Source organism: Rhinolophus sinicus, chromosome 2 (assembly GCF_057876585.1).
Source record: "Rhinolophus sinicus isolate RSI-liver-muscle chromosome 2, RSI-T2T, whole genome shotgun sequence".
Lineage (NCBI taxonomy): Eukaryota > Metazoa > Chordata > Mammalia > Chiroptera > Rhinolophidae > Rhinolophus > Rhinolophus sinicus.
In genome coordinates, this window is record NC_142502.1 from 100,571,120 (window position 1) to 100,585,061 (window position 13,942).

General features: G+C 36.7%; 1 protein-coding gene across 3 annotated transcripts in view; it reads right to left on the reverse strand.

Moving 5' to 3' along the window:
* Nucleotides 1-13,942, reverse strand: part of ZFAND3 (zinc finger AN1-type containing 3) — a 297,507-nt gene that overhangs the window by 65,886 nt on the left and 217,679 nt on the right. The window lies entirely within an intron of this gene.

Sequence of the window (13,942 nt, forward strand, 5' to 3'; positions counted from 1 at the left end):
TAATCTGTCTACATAACTGAGTTTGAAAAGCACCATCGATTGAAAACAAGGATATATAAAGATATAATGAGTAAGAATCTACATTTACAGAAAATCTTCAGATAGATAATGGCCATCCAATTTCTCCAAATGAAACTTTCAAATTAAACCATTTACGAACCTTGTTGCAGAATCTAAGTGTTAATCTGTTAGAAATTCTAACCCTAACTCATTGCATGATCTCTCACACCATTTGTACCTAAATTAAGAATTCATGAGAACAGGATTTTTAAAGTGGGTCAGAAGTTGCTATTGGTAGCTATCTATTTTGCTCATAAAGGGCTTCTCAAAAATATTTCATTACCATTCCCCTAAATAATTACAGTGCTGGGCAGGTTTGCAAATATGAGACAGAAAGAGAGGTATGTGTGAATATGTGTGTGTGCACACACTCATGCTCATAAGTCTATTTATTGCTCAAATAAATAAAATTAAAAATTCTCCCCCACCACCTTCTCCAGGGAAAAACATTACAAGCAAAACGAAATCAGGAATGCTTTCTATTTGCCCAGCACTGATGACCTCTTCTGTGGAAGCAGAGTGGACGTCCCTACTGGGGCTGTGCTTCGGTAGAAACGCTCTCTCCTGAACCATCAATGGCCTTACTGGAATGAGCCTCAAGGGCAGGGGCAAAGTTTTACTCATCTTGGTAATCTAGCACATTAGGTGTTCAAAAAATATTTTTCAATAAGGAATAGAGTCAATAATATTGTCATAACTATGTATGGTGCCAGATGGGTATTAGATTTGGGGTGATAACTTCATAAGGTATATAAATGTCTAATCACTATGTTGTACACCTGAAACTAATATAATATTGTATGTCAACTGTAATTGAAAAACAAATTAAAAACCACAACAGTATTGAAAACCAGAAATTTGCTAAAAAAGTATATTTCAAGTACTCTGCACATACAAAAAAGGCAATGACTATGCAAGGAGATAAGTTAATTATCTTAACTGTAATAATCAATATGTATATGTACATCAAATCAACATGTTCTATACCTTAAGAATATATAATTTTTGGGCCAGCCTGGTGGCTCAGGCGGTTAGAACTCCATGCTCCTAACTCCAAAGGCTTCTGGTTCGATTTCCACATGGGCCAGTGGGCTCTCAACCACAAGGTTGCCAGTTCAATTCCTCGAGTCCCGCAAGGGACGGTGGGCAGCACCTCCTGCAACTAAGATTGAACACAGCACCTTGAGCTGAGCTGCCGCTGAGCTCCCGAATGGCTCAGTTGGTTGGAGCACATCCTCTCAACCACAAAGTTGCCGGTTCGACTCCCGCAAGGGATGGTGGGCTGTGCCCCCTGCAACTAGCAACGGCAACTGGACCTGGAGCTGAGCTGCGCCCTCCACAACTAAGACTGAAAGGACAAAAACTTGACTTGGAAAAAAGTCCTGGAAGTACACACTGTTCCCCAATAAAGTCCTGTTGCCCTTCCCCAATAAAATCTTTAAAAAAAAATTTAAAAAAAAAGAATATACATTTTTTATTTAAAAGTAAATAAATAAATAAAAACAAAAATATATATTTTTTCATTATTGAATGAAAATGATCCAGACCAAAAGCAATGGCTGGACATACACAGCTATTCAGAAGTGAAATGGAACTATTAATAAATATAGTTGATTTTCACCATATTCACATGTTGATCTAGCACAGCAATTCTCTAACATTCTGGTCTTGGAATCTTTTTACACTTAAAAATTATAAGGACACTAAAGAGCTTTTGTTTATGTGGGTTATGTCTGTTGATATTTACCTGATCTGAAATTAAAACTGGAAAAAAATTTAAATATATCTTTATTTAAAATTCACAAAAATAATTACATATCAGCATACGTTTTTTGAAAAATAACTATAAATTTCTTAAAACTTGAGAATGGCTTGGATTAAAGGAAGACACCGGGGTTTTCATACCTGCATCTGCATTCAATCTGTTGCAATGCATTGTTTATATAAAGCATTTAAAGAAAAAACACCCTCACACAGATATATAGTTGGAAAAGAAAAAAACTTGTGGATCCCCGAATGGGTTTTGGGGACCTCTATAGGTCCTTGAACCACACTTTGAAGACGAATGGTATAGAACAAAACAATGCACCTAAAGGTTAATATAATTTCCAATTTCTCCATAGTTTCCTCACATGACAATTGCCTTGTTCTAGTGTTGCAGAGATCAAATGATGCTCTAGTATAAATAACAGTAAAAGGTTTGCCCATTCTCAACAAAATGTTAATACTGAAGTAAATAAAGGTCGGGGATAGTGGAATAAACTCTACAGTCATTAATTTCAACCGAGGATATTCTACTTCCGCTACTTATGTAGGAAGAGTAAAAACACGTTTCATGGAACTCAAAGGATTCTAAGCAAGCAGTTAAATTCATCGAATTTCAGTTTTTCAGATGCAATCTCTCACCTAGAACCATTATGACCAACACAGAGCTTCCCACTGCCTGATACATGCCCACCACCAATACTCCAAAAAGTGATGAAGTCCAACAGCAATTAACACGGAAATTCTAAGACACCACCACCATGAGGGGGATCAAAACTAAGAACCCATTTCTGAGAGGTCAAATACCACCTGGCTAATAAAGTCAGTTCTATTTTTAGATACTTTTGTTTCTCTCTGTGACAAAGCATATTTAATATGGATATGAAATCAGGAGCTGTCACATCTCCAATTTAGGCTTCAGTTGTAACTATCTGCAGGCTTAACTAAGGCACAACTCAGATTTCTGGATTTGCATTTTACCATCAACACAAACATGAATCTCATTACAACATTAATGGAGAAACCACTCAGCATTAGAAGAGCTTTTATTTTTTTGACGTAGTTCAGCTACCCAGAAGCCTTTTCATAAATCTTGCCCCACACCGGCAAGAAGGCTGCAAAGCCATCTTTGGAAAGGGAAGGAACTCGTGCATGTGCTCCGTGCATGTGCTCCATATTATGCTTCAGAGAAAATGGAAAAAGACAACCTTTTAGGCCAGAGGTACGGCCCCATGGGCACTTAAAAAAGAAGGTGGAACACAGGTGCCCTTCTTCCCGGCCCCATTTGCCGAGCCTCTCCTTGAGGTGTCTGTACCACAGCTCGCAATGTGTTCAGAGTGACACTGAATGGAAGGTACTGCAGTCCAACCTTCCTGTTTTACAGAGAATGCTAGAAGGTCTTACTAATTGGACCTCTTTTTGCAAGTAGTAGTTGAAAATGTCACCATTTACATTTATGTAGAGAAGTGTTTATATTGATATTTTGGAATTTTAAAAATTCCTTAACAAGGCGCATCCTACTGTTTTTATTAAATCTAAAGAATTATCCTTTGATAGATCAAAAGTAAAATGGTTTATGAAGTAACCGCACATGAACACAAAATGTCAAGTTACATTTAGTCACTTTATGGCATTGGCAACTCTGAATTTTTGGAGAGAAGTTCATAAACACAATTAAAATATATCTGTGTAAGGTTAAAGTAGCTACCTCTAATACACCCAAACCAATTCTCCTATTATAATGTGATTTTTTCCAGCCAAACACTTCTGTCATAATAAAGCTGAGGTTTAGTTTAAAATCAGCACAGTGTCACCCATTACCAGAGTCTACACAAAAGAAAAACAACATGACAACTGCAAAGGGCTAAAGCTGTGTGAAGTGTAGTTGTTCACTGTGACCTTTCTTTTCACAGCAAAGCAGAACATTTCAGTTAATAAGAACATTTTAAAAAATCTGCATTTGCTAAGAGGGGAGCAAAGAGTTAGGTGTTGCTTCCCATCCTCTTCTGAGTATCAATGACTGTGTAATATCATAGGTACCCAAGGAAATCTTTATGGGAAACTAACCTCTCAGATTTGCAGCTTTCTAAAGGGGCCGTTGAAGATGAGTGTTTATGGTTTGCTAGCCTCTCTTGCAAAGGGGAATTTTGAAGGGGGAAATTCAGGTGAGAAAAAAATGGCTATTTCAAAATTGGTAGGTGGTTGACTATTTGCACAGTTAAAAAAAAAAAGACAGTCTCCCATTATTTTAAAAAGTTCTGTTAAAAGTGATGAATGGTCACAATAACAAGACAACCAAATTATTTCATCTTGGGGCTACCAAATAGCACAGAAAATAATAAAATAGTAAGTAGTTGTTTAAAAGGTATCAAAACACATGCAATAGGTTTCCAAAAGTAAGAAAAATAAGGCAACTTTTCTAAATATCCAAATCACTAACCATTTACTGCATGCTGCCTTGCCAAGCGCTATGCTGGGCACTCTAGGGTACAGCGAAGCAGCATAAAATAAAGCCTCTACTAATTTTGGGTTCCGTCTCTAAACTCGTACTGAGACATGACATTCTCAAGTCAAAGAGGTAACCTACACAGTATGTGATTAGATGATACAGGTAGGAAATATAGGAATGCTTTGGAGGAAGCAAGCAGTGTGGATCAAATGTTTCTGAGGTAGGCTTCCAAGAGCATGAATGAAAATGGTAATAGGAGTGCCACGGTGTTTTCTGGGGACAACAGGGGTCCGGTGTGGTTCAGAACTGGGCATCAGTGCTGGGAAAGATAGGCAGGTCAGATACAATGAGGGTCCAGATTATGGGGGAGGACGTGTCCAATACAAGATTAAGAATCTGCATGACCAAATAGGTGGTGATGAGTCAACAGGAGAATTTCCTTTTTTGTTTAACAAAATATCAATGGGAGATTCATCTGACAAGTTTTATGGACTAGAACAAGAATAGAAGCAAGAACAATTTAAAGATTATGTCTGTAATCCTATGAAAACATGGTGGCAGTGAGAACTTTCCAGACCTTTAGACTTTTTCCATTGAGCTAACTAGAGGATCATACACAAAGACTAATTAGGAAATATGAACAATATCAGAGTAATTAAGAATAAAATTTAGTTTGTGTACTTAGTATAATATATATTCTAAAATTAAGAGTCCCTTTAATAGAATAAATTTAAAAATAAGAAAACGTATAACTTTATTCCACTAAATTTAGAAATCTAGATGAAATGGGTGTTTTTATAGTAATATTAATTGCCAAAACTGACCTTAAATGAGGTAGAAAATATGAATAGTCTAATATCAGATATCAGACTAATCAGCTTTATGAGTAAGTTCTTCAAGCTTTCAAAAAATAGATACATTACATAATGTTAGAATATAAGACAAAAGGCTATGTTACCTACAGCACAGGAAAGATGAAAAAGTTTCCATGAGATTTATGTAACTGATAGCAAAACTAGACAAAAATAACATGCACACTACATATAAACACATACGTACATAAAATTAACTCACTTATTAAAAAGGTGTAAAATTTAAAATAAAGTTAGCATTTTGAATCCAGCAGTATAATAAAAGAACTAGTAGGGTTTATTCAAGGAATGCAAAGACAGTTTAACACTGTAAATCTTTTTAATTAGGAGAAATCCATTGATCATCTCAATAGCTGCTGAAAAAGCATTTTATAAAATTCAACACTCCTCTCAGATTAAAAAAAAAAAAAAGCAAGGTATAAATAGAAGTTTCCTATAAATAGAAGTTTTCCGATAAACAATATCTACAAGAAACCTACAGCAAATACTATATTTGTGAACTGCTAGAAGTAGTCTCATTAGAATTAGGCACGAGAAGAAAGAAAAAAAATATAACGCTGTGAAGAAGAAATTCTAGCAAGAAATGTATAAGGTTTATATTAAGAAAATGATAAATCTTTATTCAAGTATATATAAGGTTTGAACAAATGAAGACAAATGATATTACTATATGAGAAGGTCCAATGGTGTATTAAAATGTCAATTATTCCCAAATAAATCTATATATAATGTAATCCCCAAATCACGCTGTAATTTTTAATAGACCTTGACAAGCTGACTATAAAATTCATCAATAGAAAATACAAAAGAACAGCCAACAAAATTTAGAAAAACAGGAATATACAAGTAGATCAATGAAACAAATAAAAAAGAGGCTAAAAATAGATCTATATCTATATAATAATAATGTCATTTCAAACCAGGACTATTTAATAAAAATGGTTTTGAGATAACTGGTTATCCATTTGGAAAAATAAAAGGTAAGTCCTTATACCTCGTATCATATACAAAATAAGTTCCAGATGGATTCAAGAGCTAAATAAATTAAAAGATAAACTACAAAAGTATTAAAATATATAGAGAGAAGTATTTTTATAATTCTGTGATGGAGAAAGTCTTCTATGAAAGACACAAACCTAGAAGACAAAAAGACCAACAGACTTGAATTTTAAAATCTGTGAGGTTTGTAATGGAATCCAAGACACCCAAATCAAAAATAAAAGCAAAGTGACATACCAGAAGAAAATATTTGTAAGATATGTAACAAAGATTTATTATCCGGAATATATGAGTTCCTACAAATCAGTAAGAAAAAGATGGCTAATAAATAAGCCAAGAATACGGAGACGCAAGTCACTGGAGACATAAATAACTGGTAAACACAGGAAAGAGGGCTCAGTCTCACTAGCAGGAGATGTCAGGAGAATACAAGTTAAAATGAACTATTCTTTTGCCTGTTGCAAAAAAATAAATACAACAAAAGGAACACCAAACATTTAAAAGTGTAGGAAACACTCTCAAACACTATTCTTAGGGGTATAAAGTGGTAATGTCATTTTGAAAATGAATCTGGCCATGTATATCAAATTTAAAATACACACATTCTCTGACTTGTTAGCTCCTCTTCCATGTTTATCATGGAAAAATGACACATGCACTATTAGCCATTTACAAAAATTTTTACTTCACATGGTTTATAGTAGTGAAATATTAGAAACAGTTCAAGAGAAAATGATAATACTATGGAATACTATGCAGCAGTTTAAAAAGAATATATGCTAAACTGGAAAGATCTCTAAAATATACTGTTAAATTTACAAGCAAGTTACAAAACAATATGTATAGTATGTTCTCATTTGTATAAAAATGAAGAAAACCTTATATGTATGTAAACTTGTATATAGCTACACAGCAAAGAAAATGTAACCCAAAATGAACAAACAGTGGTTATCTCTGGACAGAGTGGAAATTTGGTGGGGGTGGGGTGGAGATATTAAAGGAGTATTTTTACCTTCTCTTCTACATAAACCTGTATGTCTCTACCTATGCTTAAAAAATAGGATTAAAAACTACAGAAAAAGGTAAAAAAGCCAGGAAATAATTTAAAAAGCATGATTTTGCTTTAATATGGCTTTTATTTTGACTACAAGTTGAAGGTCAGATGACCCTATAAGTGTTTAAACAATTCCCACCCAGGTAACATTATGGAATAGAAATAATTTCTATAAGAAAACACTGCTAAACTGCTCAAGTCCTTCTGCATTTTGACAGGGATTAATTTAATATTCCCATTGATTCCTGGTGAATTACACATTCAATTCAATACAGCACGTAACTGTACATTATCATACTGTACTGCAAAGTATCAATCTTTTTAGAACATAGCCCTAATGAAAGCAGCATGTTTTACAGGATCAGCTTCAGGATAAATAAATGCACTGGGGAAAAAACAAAAACCCTTTAAAATCAAAAGAGACATTTAAAGTTTGGGCATTCTTCATTATGGGAAAGAATCTTCCACTTTGAGACTATTATATATCAGAAAAGCTCCATCTGTTGTATAATTATCTCTGATAAACGACCTGATGCTTAAGAGTTTCATCAGAGAAAAGGGAAGAGAAAGACACATAGAGAGAGAACTGTAAACAAATCTCCCCACAATATTTCACGTAAAACCAGCCCAGCAGGAAGTCATAAAATGTTTTAATAGGCAATATTTTCTAAGTGTTCTACTAGAGTAAACCAGCCCGTTTTGCCCAATATCTGGTCTTCCGATGTAGGCACACTCCAAAAAAGGGAAACTAGTTTCATTTAGGGACTATTAGAAATGTAATTGGTAAAAACGAACAAAAAGCTTAGCTACTTGGTGGCAGTGATATTAATTTTCCAGGGGACAGATAAGGGCTTGTCAGACAGGAATGAAGACTACTACTAGCCACGAGGATCAATGTATGTTCAAAGACCCAAGGGCGGCTAGCAAGGGCAGCTGTTGAAATGCACCCCCACTCTATTTTACTTTTTAAATGCCTGGGGGAGCTAGAGAGTATCACCAGGAACCAGTTTCCAAGGTAACAATGGAAATCTCTTTGTTCGACCAAATGTATTTAACCACAGATCAAGAATGTTCTCCAATTTCTATTTTGGGAATCACTGTAAAATTAAAGGAAAATCCAGCCAGCACTTTGGAATGAAGATTTAATCATTAAAAAATCTTCACTAACATTCAGTTAGTATGGTTTTCACTTTTTCTGTATATTTTCTTTTGGCTACAACAAAAGCATCTCTTGGGTAGATGCAGTGTAGAAGAGTAAGAAAAACTTGAGCATAATTACAGATGAAAAACGCCCAAAGCTGAGTTTCAGCCCTGTCACGTGACTCAAGGCAGGTCACCACGCAAACTGTTTTCTCATCTACAGAACAGGAAGATAATCTGCCCTGCCAAGGCGGGACACTTTCAGGACGATCGCAGGAAAACAATGTTTATCAAAGTGCTTTGTAAAACAGTGGTTGCCAAACTTCTATAAAGGACCACTGGCCTCTGCAGCAACTACCCAAGTCTGCTGCTGTAGTGTAGAAGTAGCTACAAACAATACATGAACAAATGAACACGGCTGTGTTCCAATAAAACTTTATTTATGAACATTGAAATCTGAACTTCATGTATATAGTTTTCACATGTCACAAAATACTTTTCTTTTGATTTTTTTTTTCAATCATTTAAAATCATTCTTAGCTCATGGGCCATACAAAAGCAGGCGCTGGGCTGGATTTGGCTTTTGGGCTGTAGCTGCCAATTCCTCTGGTAAAGCAGAGTTCTACGTGTGTGTTGGTGGCTGTTTGTTCCTTAGCATTTCCTCTGCAGAGCTTAGGAGAGTCTGAGGTGGGCCTTTTCTACCTGCTAGACCAGAATGTCAGAATATTTTAAAACAGTGTCTTTCCAGGCACTGGAAAGAAACGGACCAGTCAACTCTCCTCTAACACCTCAACTTCCCTCCAATATGGAGTGGGATTGGGGGTGGGGGGACGAGGTAGTCACGCACATCATAAGGCCCCCAAACAGGTCCTGCGTAGGATGCCTAGGCCCTTAAGAGCACAATGGTAGGAAAGCTCATTTGTAGGATAAAGAAAAGTGTACTTTTGCATCTCTTAAATCCAACATGGTAAGCCTGACTTAAAGTGACCAGTCCTCTGCCCGTCATTCAAAAATATTAACAAAACAATAACTGGTTCAGTGTTGTATCCTGTCTCTCTTCAAAAGTTGGTTCAAGAAACATAGGGACAAATCACACTTTATCTCCTCTATGAAAAACCCAGAAATTGGGATAACAGTAAACAGGTAGTAGCAAAAGCAGAAAGAAATATTATTTTGTTCTTTTTAAGTGTTTGTGCAACACCCCTCCCCTCTGTAGTTTTCATTTGCATGTCACGTCCCTTTCTCCATAAATCACTATAGAGACAGCCGGCTCTGACGTGGTGCAGAGCGCCGGGCCGCTCCGTGGTCTTGAGCAAGATACTGAATCATCCTGCGTCTCCGTTTCCACATCTGTGAAACAGGCGGTAACAGTACTCACCGTACAGGGTAATTATGAAGATAGTGTTTGGAACAGTACTTGAGTACTGTGGTGTTCACTGCTACCATTATTATAGCATTTAAATGTTGTGACAATTCCTTTGGTCACTATTTGAATTTTGTTTACACTGTTTTTTGAAATGTTTCTAACGGCTCAAGTTCCATGGACTCTTCTGCAGACACACAAGATGGAAGAGGAAGATATATGTTTTCAGACAAAGAAATATCATTTATGTACCTGTTTCATTTGACCTTCACTCAAGTGTCTTAATTCTTTTGGATAAAAATCTGTATTTTACACACTCTTGTCTATAGTTCTTCCTGTAGCCGTAGCCTTTTCAAAACAGTATTAATGTACCCAAACTCTCATAACCTTTCCGCTCATATAGTCATATAACAATGAGAAGTAGAAAGCAGATGTAAGCAATACTCATTCTCTTGATAAGATAAAAAGTAAAACCTTTTTATAAGCCCCGAAGAATACACAATGGTTCCCGTTCTACACAATAACAACACGTCTGTAACTACTATAGAGTTTACAAACTATGTAGTACTTGGATTAGGAATTCCAAACCCATTTTCCAACAACTCCCACACTCTACTTTTCCATAAGTCTCCAGGGGAAGCTAAGAAGGACCAACATATGAAATTCTGGGCCCCTGACCTGAGGACACTAAAAGATCAATATAAGTAATCCCCTGCTGCCTCTTCCTCCATCTTTCTTCTCCTGGGTAGGTCGTAGCTGAAGAAATTTGCAAGGTGTCAATTGATCAGGTTGTCTAATCTCACTTGGGTCTTCACTGCTGCTTGGCAACCACCCTGACTTACAATGCATCCGCCCTGACAGCTCTGACAGCTTTAACCACCTGCCTTACTCTCCTTATCCCTATCTCCCCCACACACGAACCAGGCACACATCTCCACTCTAGCATAGTGTTCACCCTAGGAGAGGTGGCAAAGCCACCTGAGGAAGCTTTTGCAAAAGACATGCTTATTAACTACTGCTCCTGCTGTGCCCATTTCACCCCCAAATTCTTATGCATCTGTTTAGGAGAACAGGCCAGAATCTCAGGGAGATGTGTATGTATTTGAAAAGGTGACCTCCTTGTGGGTAGAGACCAATCTAAATCATTTCTGTACACAGCCCTATATCTAGTGCCTAAAATACAGTAGGCGCTCAGCAAAGACTGCTAAATGAATACACAAAGCACTGAAATAGTTGATATCGGGAACCAATCCCATTATCACCCATTTCACATGTCTCTTGTCGGTTTCCAGTCCGCAGCATTTGCACAATGCTGAGGCAATGCGCTATCGTTGTTGAAAACAAAGCCTCTGAGGCTAAATCATGGGGTTGGAACACGAACTACCCTGTGAAGCATAAGCTCCGTCTGTAACTTTGGGTAAAAGTTACTGAACGTCTCTGTGCTTCAACTTCCTCATCTGTAAAAACACCTACCTTATAGGGTATCATAAAAATGAAGTATCAGTACATGTAAAGAGCTTAGAATACAGCAAACAGCTCACAAATGTGAGCTAACATTTTCCTTATTGTTATCAAACCCCACAGCATAAATTGAAATTTGTTCCTGGCTTTTGTGATCTTGCAGAACACACAGTACAACGTATTGCATGTCATTCTGCTCCTCTCTGACTTCTTCAGCTGCCTTCTCTGTTTTGGTTTCACTCAAAATTCTCTTCTCACTGCTTTTCCACTCTTAGCAATCTCCATTTACCCCAAGACTCCGCCTCTCGCCTCCATGTGGATAAAGCCAACCCTGACTTCTCTCCCCTGAGCTCCAACTCAAACTCCCCAGGGGACCACTTACGTCATCATCAAATCTCAGATTAGCAAATCTCATTTCCCCAGATCTGTGCAAAACCTGAGAATTACAATAATGAGCCCCACAAGAATTAGGAAATGAGATTACCTTCAGAGAGTTTAACATGAAGATGAACACAAAACGGTTTAAAGCAGCGATGTCACCAGAAAGCAAGAGAATGAATCTGAAGCAAGAAGAACTAGACAATCCTTAATCAGATTGAAGGTATGTATACAGCAAAACAAAAAAATCATGGCAGTCTATAGTGGCCTAGATTGGCAACTTATGGAAACACGAAGTTGTCCTTGCGGCTCGAGCTCAGCGCAGGTCTAAGTCCAAGTAGAAGAGGGGGAAAGGGGTATGAAGAAGGAATCTCGTACAAAAAGACCTTCCCTGTATGTCCTTAGAGTATACCTGACAATCAACTTGACTCAAAAATTTACTTCATCTAATCCCACGTGTTCTGAGTCACTTTGCCATTTGCTGTATAAATCCTTGTTATAGGTTAGCTTCCCATAAAGGGTCTGCCTCCAGACAAAATGTTTTAGTCATATGAATATAGTATTTTTATTTCCACTTCCTGTTACAAGGATTTTTCATGATGAATTAATAAAGCAACTTTCATGATTTGAGTTTCCTTAATTACAGAGAGAAGAAGTGCTGATCTTGCCAATATGAGTATTTCTATTCTCTGTGGCAGTTATATTTCACATTGTGAATTAACTGATTAAAAGAATTGAAGCCAAATGCCTGAACTTGAATCCTGGTTCTGGTATCTACTAGTTCATGACCACAGGCAAATTACTAGATCTCTTTGTGCCTGTTTCCTTATCTATAGAAGGGGATAAGGATAATATCTACCTCACTGGGTTATCCTGAAATAAGAGAGAAAATATACAAGTACAATGTGTTGCACATAAAATGCTCAATAAGTGGTAGCTACTGTTATCTCGTCTCACATGCCTCCTTGGCTGCTCGAGTTGGTTTTTGTGGCCCGACCCTGGTCTGTGTGGGTCTAATCAGACAAGGTTCTATCAAATGAGATCCTGGCTAGCTCCAACCTTTCCCATAGACAAGGAATTCCTAACCTAAAGGCCATAGTGAGCTTTAGAACAATGTTATTCAAAATTGGGTATAAATGAATGGTGTGTGTTTTTCTGAGACAACAGGCCAGCGCTTTCATCAGTTCCTTAATAAGTACATGATCCCAAATAGATTTTTTAAAAACAAAACAAAACCTACTGCCTTAACATTACCACTACCATTTTCATCTTTTTTCTTCTCTTAAATGATTTCTACACCTTTCCCTGGGTCTCTAATCAAAAAGTTATAGTTTTGAAAAGTCTCTCTCTGCAATGTTACCGTGTTTCCCCGAAAATAAGACCTAGCTGGACCATCAGCTGTAATGCATCTTTTGGAGCAAAAATTAATATAAGACCCGGTCTTATTTTACTGTAAGTAAAATGCTTATAATAGCATTTATAATAGCAGGTATGATATGATATGATATGATATGATATGATATGATATGATATGATATAATATAAATATAATACCGGGTCTTATATTAATTTTTGCTCCAAAAGACGCATTAGAGCTGATTGCCCGGCTAGGTCTTATTTTCGGGGAAACAGGTTATTCTAGTGTCATCCTTCCCATTTTCAATACTGCCAGGTTATTTCTACAAAAGAAGTGTAATAATATTACTTCTTCTGCTCAAAAACATGACTACTGTCTAACATCCAAGTATCTTAGCTGAGCGTTCAAGCCTCTATGACATGGCCATAATCTATCTTTCCAGCCCTGTCCTCCATAAATGGCCCTAAAAGGAGTCACTTGCCATTGCAGAACTGAACTCCATGCAGCTTTCCTGTATGTCTCATTCTACTCTGTCTAGAACGTCTTTTCGCCACTTTGTGCATCTTCAATACCACTTTCTCCAGTAAACCAACACCTTTCTTTAACAATCATTGTCTTTAATAACAAATATATTTAATTGCCCATGCTAAATAACCAATTCTTTGGGAAACAGGGCTATGGCCTTCTTTACTTTTATATTCTCAGCTTTACCTAGAACAGTGGTTTATGATAGGTTGAGATATTCATTCTCTGATAATCTTTTCAAAGTTAATAGAACGTTCTAAACTACCATATTCCAACGATTTCTGTATAGTCATTAAATTTGAAACACCAAATTTCAACTTGTTAACTAAAGCTTTTAAAAGGCAAAACCTGCTGTGTCGTAACATCCCTATAATTTTCAACACTGTCACATTATAGCTGTGCCCTAAAGGAGACGGTTATAGTATTATCAAGATAAAGTGGATCAGGGACTTCCATATCACATACATGATAATGGTATTAGATCACCTACGACTTACAGAAGAGTAACAGAAACCATCTC